Genomic DNA, 15,494 nt, shown 5'->3' with positions numbered 1-15,494 from the left:
TGAGACAACCGTTATTATAAACTGAAGTAGGCTACAGTACCGACAAATTAGGCAGAATGTAAATACGACGCGATGACGTCATTAATATGCTAATGACGCATGACGTCATCTGGCGACATTTAGCTACTTTTCGAGCAGGCTTTAGCTACTTTCCATTGAAAATAGTTGGCAACACTGCTCCTGGAGCAACACATTCTCACCCCTACTCGTCACGTACGGACGCTTCGGGCAGTTTCGTCGCATGTTGACGCGCCGGGTACACCTTTGGCGTCATTTTTCGACGCGCAGGGCAGTCCCATAGACTTCCATGTATCTCCGCGAACCGGAGCGTGCAGCGTTCAAATGTCACGTCTCGGGTAAGCTCACGCCGCGAACGGGTGGACAGTCGAGACCGCGATAAATAACAATCAAAAGGAATAGGCTGCAATGGCCCTCCAACTGTTTTGTGATGTTTAAAACCCCGGAGACGTCACGTTCTACATATCTCCGAACCGGAGCGCGCAGCGTTCAAATGTCACGTCTCGGGTAAGCTCACGCCGCTAACGGGTCGAAAGTCGAGACCGCGATCAATAAAAATCAAAAGGAATACGCTACAATGGCCCTCCAACCGGTTTTTTATGTTTCCAAACCGGACGCGTTGTAAAACGACGCCAAAGGTACACCCGGCGCGTCAAAAGCGACGCCAAGGGGTCCTGCCCGAGCGTCCGTATGTGACGAGTTGGGGTGTGAGAATGCCTGGAGCTGTAAAGGATGCCAGTGTGTGCACACAAGAAGGTAGAAGTCGGCTTCCCGAGGAGAGGCTCGCTGTGTTTTTATGGCAGCACTGATGAGGCTCGACTCACATCGTGTTCCTCATCATCCGCTGCCTACCGTTGTGACAATGTCGAGAGGGAGGGGCGGGTCGTTCCGCCACACAATTACCAGGAAAATGCTGACTGCAGAGGCTGTATACGGAGGTAGGAAGGGATCAAGGCACATCCGAATCCAATGTTCGTGTCACATCCTGTCTGCTGAGATACCTTCATCTGATCGATTTTTGAAGGCAGCATAGATGTATCCTTGTCTGGCGGCCGTAGAGGCGGTTGATTTGTGTATTCCTTTTATTCACTTTTTCCAACTTTTTATTCCATTTCTAGTGAGAAAGTAGTATTGTAGTTATGAAATATAGACTTGGTTTTCGCCAAAAGTCTCTTGATTTTGTTCTAGATTATTAGACCATTTGGGTTCGGTTTGATGAATGAAGCAGATGTGCTACCTTTAGCGGACACCAGATGGCACTAATCAGTTGCTGGTATCCTAGCAACGATGTGAGGTTATGCTGCCTCAGTAGCCTGTCCAAAACCTGATTCTGGATTTACCATCATATGCAAATTAGCAGCTCAAAATTGACTGTATAAAAATATATTGTAAAGACAATTATTGTCACTGTTATCTGCATGTACATTTTTTGTTGAGAAAAGAGGTTATGTTATGGGTAGGGTTAAGGGATCTAAAATATCATTCCTAAACATGTTTACATTTTAGATGCTATCAAAACTGTATGTCCATATTGCAAATCTCAGCCTCCAAACATACTTTCAAAATGTATATACAAATAGCTATGAATAATAAAAATGGGAACAGTCTGCATTGAATTTACTCGTCTCTTGTCCTTACAGGGATAGTTCACCTAAAACTGATAAATCACTCGCTCATGCCATCACAGATGTGTATGACTCACTGTCTTTTGCAGAACACAAATTAAGATTTTAAGAAGAATATTTCAGCTCTGTAGCTTTAAGTTAAACTAAAATACTTTTTTCATAACTACAAATCTAAAATAAAAATTTCAAATTCATTTTAGTTTTTATATACTAGGGTGAATATGGGTAAAGTGGGATACTTTTGGAAAATGTAGTTTTCTTGACACTTTGAATTATGATCCAAATGCCACATAACCTGATATTATACCTTTGAAGAAAGATTATGATGTCTTCTACCAAAAAGGAAGAAATATTCAATACTGAGAAGAAGAAGACCCTCTTTTGACCAAATCCCAGATTTTTTTAAGCAGTTCTGGTAAAGTGGGACAGAGGAAAAATGATTCTCTAGAAAACAAAAAAAGAAAAAGAAAAAATATTCTACAAAGTATTTGGAATTCATTTTTATATTTCTTACACACTTTCACTGTGACAAAGCAGGCAGAGAATGAGGATCTAAGTACAGCAGTTTATTTAATAAACAAAGAAAAACACGGGAAACCTGCACAGAGCACACCAAAACATGCAAGAACTCAAAGCAAACAAGAAAACTAAGGACTTAAAATACACAAAAGGAACAAACAAGGGAATGAGGAACACCTGGGGAAACAATTAGGGAATAAGAAATAATCAGGGGAGAACCAATCATAAAATGAAACTACCAAAGGACTACAAAACCCAAACAGGAAACAGGAACTAAACTAAACAAAAAGAAAAGACAACAGAGAACATGATATTCACATCATAATATTACGTTAACTTTTACTTTTTTATAACCTTAACAAGATTGACCTCAAATTTCTGATATTTTCTTGACTTTTGAAATGAGCTCTGCCACACATCCTAAAGTGAAATCATCAATTTAAAATCCCAAAAAGATAAAGAGATAATTGACCAAAAACACTCAGATGTGTATGACTTTCTTTCTTCTGCAGAACACAAATGAAGATTTTTAACAAGTCAACAGGGACCAACTTTGAAGATCCCAAAAAACATATAAAGTAATCCATAAGTGTTTTAATCCATGTCTTCAGAAGTGATCTAGTCTGGTTTGGGTGAGAACAGACCAAAATGTTACTCACTGTACATTTTGCATTTGCAGTTTACAGGAATGATCATGATTTCAAGCTTGATTACACTTACTAGTTGAGTTCGCAGAGTGCTAGATGGTGCTGGGAAATATAATCCATCTTGAAATTATGATTGCCAAGAATAAAGCAGATGTCGAGATTTACTGTAAAAAAGGACTTGAATATTAATCTGTTTTCATATCACTTCTGAAGACATGGATTAAACCACTGAAGTCTTATGTATTACTTTTATGCCATCTTTATGTCCTCTTTGGAGCTTCACAGTTCTGGCCCCTCTTGACTTGTATTGTATGGACCAACAGAGCTGAAATATTCTTCATTAAATATTCATTTTGTGTTCTGCAGAAGAAAGAAAGTCAAACACATCTGGGATGACATGAGTGTGAGTAAATGATGAGAGAATTGTGAATACATATGAATACAATGGGGACCAAGCTTAAATGTCCTTTGCCACTTTACCCACATTCACCCTATCCACAACTATCATGTCACTTCTGAAGATATAGATTAAAACTCTGAAGTCTTATTGATTACGTTTATGCTGCCTTTATGTGCTTTTTGGTGCTTCAAATTTCTGTCCAGGGGTGCAACTACACATTTGTTGAGGGGCATGCAACCCCAACCCCCATGCACTTTGACACTCCTTGCTTTTATCCTTGCATGTCATTTTTCAAGTAAGCAATTGGACTTTATTTGATTTCAACTGAGATGATTGCCAGCTGGGTCGAGCGGTCATTGTTCATAGTTAAGCGAAGGTAGGTTTTTATACATTTCAGTTTGTTGAATGATTTTTCAGCAGAGGCAACAGTTCATGCAATTGTCAGAAACACTCTTAAGGTGGTTGCACACCGGACAGGAAGCGGCACTCCACGTCACGGCTAGGACACGGCACAGGTATCAAACCAGGGGCACGTCGATGCGGTTCAGTTTGCAGACAGTGCACACAAACGTTACCAAGGTTTTTCCCTTGTTCAAGAATGAAGAACACTAAAGTAATAATCTATGTCCTTTGATAATGATTTGGGTTGAATTAAGTGTAAAATATGCGAGTTGCGCTCAATGGCGCAGCAGAAATTTGAGCAGCGTCCGGAGTCATAGCTGTGTCACGTCAGGTGTGCAACTCCCTTTAGGGCTACTGTCAAATTTGGGAAGACTATGTCCAGATTTTCCTGTAGAATAAAGATCAGCTTGTCAATGGCTTTTTGCGCCTTTTAAGAAGGCAGCTTTCAGGGTAGATTTCCTGAATGATCTTTTGTCATGGTTTCCATCTTAAAAACAAAACATCTGAATTTGTCAGAGACATGGCAGTATTTTTAAATCTGTCACTAAGCTCCAGACTCCAGCGTGCACATGAGCAAACACATAGTGTGCGAGGAGAGAGAGCGCACATCCAAGGTGGTGAAACGTGCAGACTTATATATAAGTAGAGGGGGCTTCAAGGTAAAAAGGTTGGGAACCACTGGCCTGGCACAGATTTTCATAGTTTGTCATATAAAATATATGAACATTTTATAATATTTATGAATAACCCATTAAGCTTTATTGCATGATTCAACGCCTAATAGACAAACTGATAATACATTAATGCAGGTATGAATGTCATGACAGTTTGATTTGGCAGATTTAAATGTTGATGACCTAGCCACTAATCTGTTAAAACTATTAGTTGATTAGTGGCTTAAGGAGATCCGTCAGGAGTGATGTAATTTGGTGTTGCCTGTAAGGTTAATTTAAAAAAATTACAATTTGAAAAGGTTTATTAGAAGTGTCCTTTGTCATGTATCAAGCATCTGTAGTCATTTTAATGCATGCATGCGCTGTAAGCACAACACACCCCAACATTTATTTTCTGTTTGCGGTGGTGTTTTCTCCTGAAATCTGCTTGCATTCAATTCAGTGCCAATGAATGCTATGGACATTTGAAATCCCACCTCTCTGTACGGAATCAGGAAGTCTTTCAGAGAACTGACCAGCATAACAGCTGTATCCAAAGACACATCTGCAACTTGAAGTGCCTTACTTACATGTGTGATCACTGCAGCCAAAATGCCAAACCAAACTATCAAACAGACAAAGGATTTCATTGGAGAGTGCTTTCACCTCTGATGCAATTTTACTATCTTTTGCCATGTTTTGAAGCTTTTCCAAAGCATCAAATCATACCTTTTCTTTTCACTTGCTCTGGACTCATTTGCTTTTTCATCCCTGTCCTCTCTATCTCCACAGCTGAGTATATCATCTTAGTGTTATACATACAGCAATGCTAACTTACAAAGTGAAACTATATGGGCTTTCATATTTAATATGAAAAACTACTGAGAAAATAAAGGTGCCTTAATTAATGTACAGTGCAAAGTAATGGTAGACCACATCTTTTATGGATGTTCTTATATGAACAGTCATGTACATAGCAATGCAAATGTTTGAATTATTACAAATATTCAATTTGATCTAAATGATGATTTTCAATTCAAACAGAAAGTACAGAAGAGGCTTAATTCTTCAACATGATTGATTCTGAAGCAAGCCTCTCCCAATTTCACATGTTGGATTTATCAAATATTGATCCAGGTGTTACTTATTAATTCCTGAGTTAATTTACCAATGGTTTCTCACGCCGGGTTTGACAGCAAGACAACAACAGGCGAAGGTAGAAAAGAACAGCAGCACTATTAAAGGTGAACCCATTTCTTATGGTTATTTTGGACAATTTTCATTTTTGGATGAACTATTCCTTTAATGATAAAATTGGAAATGTATTGATAACAACAATGTGGTGTGTTGACATGTCTTGTCACCTTGACTGTATAACGCAGGTAAACCACGAGATTCAGAGAGATATGGGAGTCTTTACAGTGGAAGCAGATCTTTGGATGAGCCCCTTGAGCTTATGAAGAAAGATGCACCAAACAAGCCCAAGGAAAGGAAACGTTCAATTGCTAAACACAACAGACATGATCACACTAGATTCTGTTTGTTGGTCTGAACTGCCTCTTGAGCCCAAAAATGTATCCAATGTTGTGTTACAAAGAATTCTGAAGTGTTTAAAATAACAATACAAGCGGTTAATATGGAAAATGTTCACCTGAGACAAGTAACTGTTCATTTACTGATTTGTTTTTAAGACAAATTATAATCCATCTGTAAGGTAAATAATTACAGAATATAAAGATGCTACCAAACCGTTTTACCGTTTTTGGTGGGAAACAACCCGTTATTTTACAGTCACTATCTTGACTTGCGCCATTGCTCCCTTGCACATTCATGAGTGCTGATATCAAATATGCTCAGATACTGCAACTCTGAGGTGATTGCTGTAAATATTGCATTACGTGTTGCATGTAAAAGATACATAAAATTAAATAAAATGGCACTTATTTCTTCATAAAACGTGTTATTACTAAAAATATTGTTAGAAGCAATTTAGTAATATTAATACAAATTAATATTCATGTGTAGAAGCTAAATAATGTTATTGTAAGTATTGATGGTGTCTTACTATGTGTCTCCACTTTTGATGATGAGTTCCACATTTTCTTTAATGACTAAGAAATAGACAGTAAGCCCTATTTAAGTCATAAGCGCAAAGTCAATGGGCACGGCCATGAAGTTTTGGTATTTTGGTGCAAACATGTGTGCAAGAGTTTGGACATGAAATTTAGTAAACACCTGCTGGTGGAGTTTAGATCTGCTGGAGTTTAGACTTTGCGCTGAAAAAGACGTGGTCCTGAAACTTCTTGCGGAACTTCATTGATATACAATACACACAGATTGTGCACATACACCCACAGATACCGCAGATGCTCCCACAAACACCCACTTGAGTTGGCATGAATTAGCACTGTTGTGAAAATGAGATAAAATGTAGTCGAGTGCAGGCAAGACAGAGGAGAGGTTTCTGTTAGCGATTTCACTGTTCTATATGATTTGTCTGTAACCACATTCATGGATATAATAAAAAACAATGCATGGAAAAGAAACTAGATTTTTTGTTTTTTAATGTTTATGCACTCTTTCTTCCAATTTGAATGCCCAATTCCCACTGCTTTAGTAGGTCCTCATGGTAGCGCAGTTACTCACCTCAATCCAGGTGAAGGAGGACAAGTCTCAGTTGCCTCCGCTTCTGAGACCATCAATCCGTACATTTTATCACATGGCTCATTGTGCATGACACCGCGGAGACTCACAGCATGTGGAGGCTCATACTATTCTTCGTGATCCACACACAACTCACCACACGCATCACTGAGAGTGAGAACCACTTATCAGGAGGTTACCCCATGTGACTCTACCCTCCCTAGCAACCGGGCCAATTTGGTTGTTTAGGAGACCTGGCTGGATTCACTCTGCACACCCTGGATTTGAACTGGTGACTACAGGGGTGGAACTTCACAGGCCCCCAGTGACATTGATTTGTAAATTGATAGATCGTTCATCTTACTGATGATGATATGATGCATTGAGCGCTGCTGCAGTTTATATAAAAACACCATCAATAACGTTAGAGTGACAGAAGTAAAAACACCAACAGAGACTAGCGACATCAAGCGATAAAGTTGCTGCAAGTGTGTATGGGGATTTAGACACACAAATGGCGATTCAGTCGATGGTTTCTAACTAAACATTGCCAGATGATAAAACATCTTGGATGGATAATCTCTTTTCTCCAAAACATCAACCACAAAATGGGTTAAACTGGTGGCATTCATGTTTCACAGGGGCTGCAGCGTTGCTATAGTGATCACTTGTCAATAATCGCAATTGCTGGTGTCAGTCCTGTATTCTGTACACATATAAAAATGTATTTTATATTAACATATAAAAAGATTCACTCCCACATTTAAATGCAGTTGTCACCCACAAAACTTTGTAGTGCGTATGTGGCTTCACTGAATTAAAGGAATATTCCGGGTTCAGTAAGTTAAGCTCAATAGAAATAACAGAGCATCACACATTACATACTGCTTAAGTATTAATACAATTATTTCTGATTTATTATTATTATTAGTAGTAGTATTACAGTGAAAATTACACAACTTTACACTAATGATATATTTCTGTCATTCTTTTATCCTATGACTAAGCTTTTATTTTGAAGTGTTTCTGTGTTGTTTTGACCAAGGAGCTCTGACGTTTTACGTCAGATTCCCACTCTGGAAAAGCCGTTCTCTACATGACTCAAAGTGATCATAAAACCGCAAAAAACCTACAGCTGCTGTTTAATTAAATAAATATGTACTTTGTATGTGCCTTGTGCTGCAATGTGAATTTCCACTCTGTTTACTGTCATCTGCTACAAACAGAGCGCACAGTGCTCATGACAATGCTTTTCCCTGTATGAGCCAATATGGAGCTTTTTTAAAGGACGCATCATTTGTTTTGAACCAGCAACGGCAGATTCTGATCGGTTGCGTAAGAAAGTAATTCCATGCACAAATGCGTTTATTATGACCATTCTCAATTTTTAATATTTTTTTTAAAATGTACTTGTTCATTGAACTGTTGTAAATAAGCAGTATCACACTCACAATCGTCAGGCCGAATCACAGCAGTGCTGATGTAGGGCCATATCGCACTCTTGCTCTTGTGATACTGTATATGTATATATATATATATTAGGGCTGTCGATTTAACACGTTAATTCCGTGCGATTAATTTTATAAAAAAATAACGCGTTAAAAAATGTACGCAATTAATAGCAATGCCCCCAGACCATAATAAGGAAGAGTCCTGAGATATACAAGCTTGTAGTACCACCTGTTTACTCCAGAGGGCAGAAAGTGAAACTTCAGCTGTGTGAGCAACGCACAGTTTATACAGTGAACAAAACAACCCTTCGGCAGACAACACAAACATGCGTTACGTTTTTGCATACAAAACACTTGATGGAGTGCAAATTTGAACTAAGGGATCTCAAGATGTGTTCTGACACAGTGACCTAAAAATTATATTTATGATGCAACGCACCCGAGACACTACACTAGCATGTCTGACGCAGGTGTACATTTACGGTCCTTAAACAAGCCCTCATAATAAATCTCTGATTGACAAATTCACTTGTGTAATGGATTGCTGTGAACTGTGTGTCAATGATTGACATATAATCAATAATATGGTAGTAAACAATACATTGTATTCTAAAGCCGCTTTTTGTATTATCAATGATTAACTCTTCTGCCACAAGAATGTAATGCATTTTAATTATCTGATTATTTTTATATATATATATATATATTTCTTTTTTAATATTTAAAGATAACAATGTATAATTATTTCATCATTATATATTGAATTAATCGGGACACCATGTAATTAATTAGCTAAAAAATGTTTAGCGATTGACAGCCCTAATATATATATATATATATATATATATATATATATATATATATATATATATATATATATATATATATATTCTGTAAATATATACATATTCTTCTCCATGTTAGTTTTGACTACATAAAAGTTAAATGGCGTTTCATTCGTTTTGAATTGTGAGCCTGTGGTTATCACGTTCATTCAGTTCATCGTACAACGTGATGATATTGCTTCAGAAGACTTCCAATCTTTTGCATGAGTTGTATCAGTTACTTTTAATGTGTTTTTAGGGTGGGGTTTATTTTTGTTCTTTTTCAAGCTTGGCAGACCAAAGTCACTGTTCACTATATGGCATGTAAACCCTGTGAATACTTAAAAAAACAACAACATTTGGGCAAATAATAACATAATTTTCATTTTTGAGTTAACATTAATTGGTTTTGTTTATGTCAAAAATGTTTTTGTAATATTACTAAAACCAACTTACAAAGATACATTTTTTTGGGTTAGATCAATTAATTAGAGATTGAGGTAACAATTTCAGGTTATCATCTTTCAAGGTAACTGAAATCGCCATAGTTACTAAACTGATAAGATATTACTAATCAATATACAGTATAGGTCTAATTCTTTAATACAGCCATAGGTTCATGGCTAACACTCAGCCTCAAAACTAGTATTACAGTGACCAGTAAAACTTTAAAATACTAATAGAAAATGTATAATAATAATAGAAAGTATGTAAACATATTGCAAGGATTTCCTTGTTCTTTGAATAACCCAGCTGACTGTTTACTCTAAATTAAAATGCTAAATAATAAGACCACTTTGCTTTGTTTTCTTATGTATTGTTCTTGTAGCAATAATGACATTGCTGCACTGAAAACCCTAATAAGTTGACATTACTGAACTGATTGAGTAAACTCGTTCCCTTACTTGAATTGAGTAATGGCATCTTCAAAACTTGTAGACTTAACCTACATTTGCTCCTTAAATGTTGTTGTTTCCACTTAATAATTTTAGTTAAATGAACTCAAATTTAGATTATACAAAAACAGAGCTCAAATAAAGAGGATTATTCTTTCTAGGTCAATCATTAAATGAAATTAATTCTTCACTGAAATGCACAGAGATCTGTACTTCAGTTGCAAATGAATAAGGAGTTAATAAGGTCCAACTTGACCAAAGTGGACACAGATCACCCCATGACAACAACTATTTGCGACAAAACAACAAGCTAATACTTCAATGAATTATTAATAACAACTATTTAAATGCCCCCTAATATCCCTTTGACCAAGGAAACATAATGAAATAATTCAAGACCATTATTAGTATTCCCCATAACCTCAATTTAGTACTCACTCATTTGAGTTATTAACACTTAAAATCTATAGATTCATAGAGTAACGAGCTCAAAAAACTGACATTTCAGGTATTGTTTATTGAAGACAATTTTATTTTTCCAGTAATGACAACATTAAGGTTTACAGTGTGTTCTACATTATATGAAAATTCTTTGATTTCTCTAGAGGTCCAGTTACCTGTCCAATTTAATTAAATGAAATGTGACTTTCATGCAATTTGCTTTAATTAGGCTTACAAAGAATTTTAGTCTGTTTTAGCTAAACAACTTTAAGTGTAAACTTGGTCAAACTTGAGTTTTCCAGTAGTTTCTAGGTGATTATACAAGACAAAAGCAAACAGATGTAAATAAGTGATGTTCGTCATTCAGAGTGCTGTGTACTGACACTGACACCGAACAGTCACTCAATAGTAGTGCACGGGAAGCGCGTGTCTCCACTGGTACTTCACACGAGGGCAGACCTGTGTGTGCCGTAACCCGATCCACACGCCATAGTGGTGCTGACTGCTCATCGGACGAGATGAATTGGGTTTCTTTGGCCGGATGAATTTGAGAAACCAAATCTGTAACATGAGTCAAAGTGTCGAGGTCAGGTGTAGGTATGAATTAGCCAGGGACTGACCTAAAACATCATCGAAGAGTAGGACTGAGATCAACCACATAAGCAAACCTCCTCTCTTCACCTCTTCACACACGTCAGTTTCATGGGTGTTCCCCTCCATTAGCTCAGATCTCAAAAGTCCGTCTCAGCTGTTCACAGGAGCTCCTGTCTGACGGCTGCTCGGCCAGTACAGGTCGATTGGTATAAATGTCTTCTACAGGCAACAGGAAAGTGACCGTCTTGACTTTAGCTCTGAAATGTTAAATATAATGATTAGAAATGGATTTAGTTGATGCTAGCCAACATTTCAAAGAAAGCAAGCTAAAGCCATACACACCTGTTTTTGTTGACATACTCCTGAAGGGAGTGTCTGTTGGTTAACTTTTCCATGTCTGGTTTAACGTAGGCACTGGAAGGACGCCCGTGTAAACCATCATGCAGTTTTACCCATTTGTTATTTACGGTCTCCTCATATCGTCTTGGCTTGTGGGAAATCTCAATTTTATGAGGACCATTCATGGTGGTGGAGGAGATGGAGTATCTACGTACGGTCATAATAATGTTTTCTATAGAAAGAAACCAGAAGTTTTGATGATTTTAAATCAGTATTTTCACATTAATAACCAGAATAAGAACTACATTCAGCTGCCTTGTTTCCGGCAGTATTTTTCCCATTCATTTCTTCCATAGGAATTACATAAAATCCATGAACTATACCAAGCTCCGGTGTTAATCAAAATATAACAAGATATAATTTGAAGCAAATGTATTTGAATATTGGAAAAAAAAGATGAAGGTATAAGAGTGTGTACAACCCCAATTCCAAAAAAGTTGGGACAGTATGAAAAATACTAATAAAAACAGTATTTAAATTGTGATTTGTAAATTATATTCACCCTTTGCAATGTTGAAAGCACTCCGACTACACATCCTGATTTTTACTTCAGGAACTCGACTGTCACACTCTATAGATCTTATATACTGTATAGGCCTATATTTAAAACGTTTTGTCAGGTAATCTAAAAATGCTTTGTGTATATTGTGACATCCAAATGAACCGTTATTCAAAAGTATAACTGCTACACTTTTATTGTATTACTGGTACGTAACCAACTAAAGTTATTGGTTTTACAGTGTATGTGCATCAAGTGACACCTCAATTATACTACAGAATGTTTTAACATGGCACACACTTATTAAAGTTTGAGTAACGTATAGCTTTTACCTTTGTACGGTCCATCAAGCACCGGTGCAGAGACATTTCGTCTCAGATTGGTGTGGGCCGAGCTATCCTGTGAGCCGTCCTTCTGCTGAGACATGGTAGGTATCGGACTGGCTTTCGGTGAGACTGAGACTGACATCGGCCGGCTCAGCTGCCCACGGAGCGCTTCATTTTCACACTCCAGTTTTCGTATATCATTCTGCATTTTCAAGATCACCTGCCTCAAGCTTTGTCCGGTGTGCATGGTGCTCAAAGGTTTCCAGACTATCCGTCCTTACCTGCTGCTGCTGCCCATCTGAATGCAGCATGAAGACTCCTCTTTCCACCCCCTTATACTGGAACTCTCCCAAAACGTCTTTCAATCTCAGTCCAAAGCTTGTCCCAGAGAGATTATGTCGCCTTTAACCAATTATGCAGCTGAAGGGGTTCAGGTGGTTGGCCTTTCAGGACTCTGTGCAATGTTTTATTCATCACTGACAGAGTGTTGAGTTTCGTTTGTTGCCTCTATGCTCGGAATAGTGCATAGAGAGGCAAAATACTCCAACAAAGTATACAAACTGGACATGGAACACTTGACTAAGGGAACATCTTCATTAATTGTGTTTCTCTGAGAGGACAAATACAATTAAGCTGTCATCAGACATAGATGAAGATCTGCGATAGATTCAGCGGTAACTGATGCACCTCCCCAAGAGCTTTAAAAATTCATAAGGTCACTCAACGAATAGCAACAAATCTAAGAGGGAAAAGTTCCCCATAAGCAAAAATGTCCTTACTACCTGACCCTTTAATATATTTTCTAAAGAGTATTGGTCACAATTAACAAATTATATTTCATTTAAAAGGAAAATCTGATGGTGTCAACAGACATGATCATTTGCACCATAAACAGGTCATGTCTAGGATGTCATCTTTTTATTTGTTTGATATTTCGATAATAATCAAAATTATTTTAAACATTCAGAAGACTGAAAAAAAAAAAGATTTTGTGGTGAAGTAAATATAGCAGAAAAGATTGACTACTTTATACATTTAATTAGTTAGTTTAAGCATGAACTTGAAAATATTAAGTGAATTCTTCATTCAAACTAGGGCTGGGCGATTTAATTTAATTTTATATTCAATTCCGATTTTGGCTTCCAACGATTATGAAAACAAGATAATCGATATAAAATTATTATTGTGCCATATTCTGTTTCAAAACGAAACACCCCGGCATTATATCTTTAAAGCATCCTTTATTAAAGTTTAAATAATAAGAAAGCATGTTATGAAAATTAACTTCGAAACTGACATTTCTCTGTACGGGGTCAGCGCCACGTTCATAAGTTGCGTGAAGTAACCGGGGAAAAGATTGAATCTTCTCCCAGACGATGCACACTCTGGGACGCTAGTCACTAGCGCGCGTTTGCTGCAGCTAGATTATAACGTGATGGCTTGCGGTGTGCTAAATCATAATATATGTGTCACGTTCACTGTGTGCATCTTATAATGAAGAAAATCAGCGATACACAGTTGTATTGAGAAGAGAAAGTGAAGAGTCACATGACGCCATGTGAGGTTCGGACATGTGAATGGCGAGTTCTGCATACTTTGCTAGTGTTAACACTATTAATGTCATAAACCAGTGAGATTCGATACACTCTGTTCAATAACTTGTTCTAGGAAGACAATATGTCAAAGAATTCAAAATCTGGATCTGGAGACATTAAAATACACTTACGTACTGAAGCTGACACCCCAACGGAGGCCTCGAGCCCAGGAGTCGATCTGATCATAGAAGAGCAGGAAATTCGGCGAGAAATGTTTAACATGTCGGCAATGGTAACTAAGGTCATTGGTGACTTGGAAAATCTTACTGTAATATGTCGATTGATCACTGCCATGGAGACGAAATTCACTCAGGTGGTACAAGAGTGGGGGATGTTGAGAAACGTATTGATTATCTGGAGTCATCAGAGAGGGAATTATATGCTAATCCGCTAGTGACCAAGGTGGATTTGGAGCGTGTCTGGGAGAAGTTGGAGGACTTGGAGAACCATAGCCGGTGGAATAACGTCCATATTGTTGGAATTCCTGAGGCCAAAGAGGGTCAGGATATGGTGAAATTCCTGGATGGGCTCTTTCCGAGTCTGCTCGACATAACAATCTATAAACCGGAAATTGAGTGAGTTCACAGGATTCTGGCTTGAAGATCCGCTGAGGGAGAGATTATCTGATAAAGTTCTCGTGTTACACGAGGCAAGGAATAAAGGAAGGCTTTCTTGGAAGAACCACAGCATTTTCTTGTTCCCAGACTTTGTGAATTCGACATGAAAGAAACGTGATAGATAGTTTTTTTGTGTAATTCTGTCTCACAAAATTTGTATAGAAACACCGGACTTGAACAATGCGATGGCAAAGTTGTCGCGGGGCCTCTCGTAGGCGTACGTGGACTGTTTGAGTTTAGAGGGATGGACACCAGTTGGTGCTGTCGTGCACGGGGTAAGTTTGCATGTGTGACAAGGTGGAGGGCGGGGCCGGGTCATGATTATACACACCCGGTCCCATATCAGGCTAATTAAGCCTCCGAGAGGGATAAAGGCCGACTGCAGAAGGTGGTGCGACAGAGAGATCTTTTACAGTCAGCTGACCGTCATGTGTGTGTTTGTGTCTTTTTGTTATTTATATTGTCAAGCCGGTTCTCACCTCCTACTTCCCCTTTAATTCCTTTACAGCATGTTTTTCTTTTTTCTGTTTGTTTAGTTAGGGGGAAGTTTGGGGTTTGATTTTTTGCACTTACGTTGGAATGTGGTCTTTTTAATAACATTTTTGACACACAATCTATTTTGCTAATATGTCAAAATGTTAATATGAGTGGATTGTCACTTCCACGTGGAATGTGAATGGGTTGGGGTACCCCATAAAAAGAAGGAAGGTTGTTTCTCTTCTTAAGCGTAGGAAATCTGATTTAGTGTTTTTTCAAGGAACGCATCTTTCCCCGCAGGAAGCTGAAGATATTTGGTAAGATATGGGGTGGACATGTTTTCTTTAGTGCTAGCTCAAGTAAGAGCAGGGGGGTCATTACACTGATAAGTAAGCATCTAAAATTCAAATGTCTCAAACAGATTAAAGATAAATTAGGAAGAGTCATTATTGTTTAAGCAGAAATTCC

Source organism: Xyrauchen texanus, chromosome 38 (genome assembly GCF_025860055.1).
Source record: "Xyrauchen texanus isolate HMW12.3.18 chromosome 38, RBS_HiC_50CHRs, whole genome shotgun sequence".
NCBI lineage: Eukaryota > Metazoa > Chordata > Actinopteri > Cypriniformes > Catostomidae > Xyrauchen > Xyrauchen texanus.
The sequence above is the reverse complement of the archived record's forward strand: the minus strand, read 5'-3'. Positions refer to the sequence as shown.